The sequence below is a fragment of the Myotis davidii genome, unplaced genomic scaffold (assembly GCF_000327345.1).
Source record: "Myotis davidii unplaced genomic scaffold, ASM32734v1 scaffold685, whole genome shotgun sequence".
Lineage (NCBI taxonomy): Eukaryota > Metazoa > Chordata > Mammalia > Chiroptera > Vespertilionidae > Myotis > Myotis davidii.
The window spans coordinates 299,643-300,053 of NW_006295823.1; the positions used below are offsets into that span (position 1 = coordinate 299,643).

Here is a 411-nt window from a genome sequence, read left to right on the forward strand (position 1 = left end):
CTCTCAAAGGGCTCTGTCTTTGCAGGAAACTGCACAGAACTGACAGCTGAAACCCTTCCCAGGCATGTCCCACGCCTGCTTCCCTCCCTCCCCCCCTCCCTCCCTCCCCCCACCAGGGCCAGGCAAGCAAGGTCATTCAAACCGAAGGGGCAATTCCAGGACCATCAGGAGGGAACGGGTGTGGCTCCCCCTGGACTGGCGGAGAATTGTCACTGGTGTTTGATCTATTTATTATTTTTTATATTTTTTTTTTATCGAGTGGAGAGAAAGAGGAAGAGAGAGACAGAAACATCCATGATGAGAGAGAATCATCAATCGGCTGCCTTCCGCACGCCCCCCACTGGGGATCGAGCCCTCAACCCGGGCAGGTGCCCTGACCAGGAATCGAGCCATGACCTCCTGGTTCCTAGG

The 411-nt window shown here is 55.0% G+C and overlaps 1 long non-coding RNA gene across 1 annotated transcript in view; it reads right to left on the reverse strand.

The window, feature by feature from the left end:
• LOC107184228 overlaps positions 1-411 on the reverse strand; it is an 11,029-nt gene that overhangs the window by 8,936 nt on the left and 1,682 nt on the right. The window lies entirely within an intron of this gene.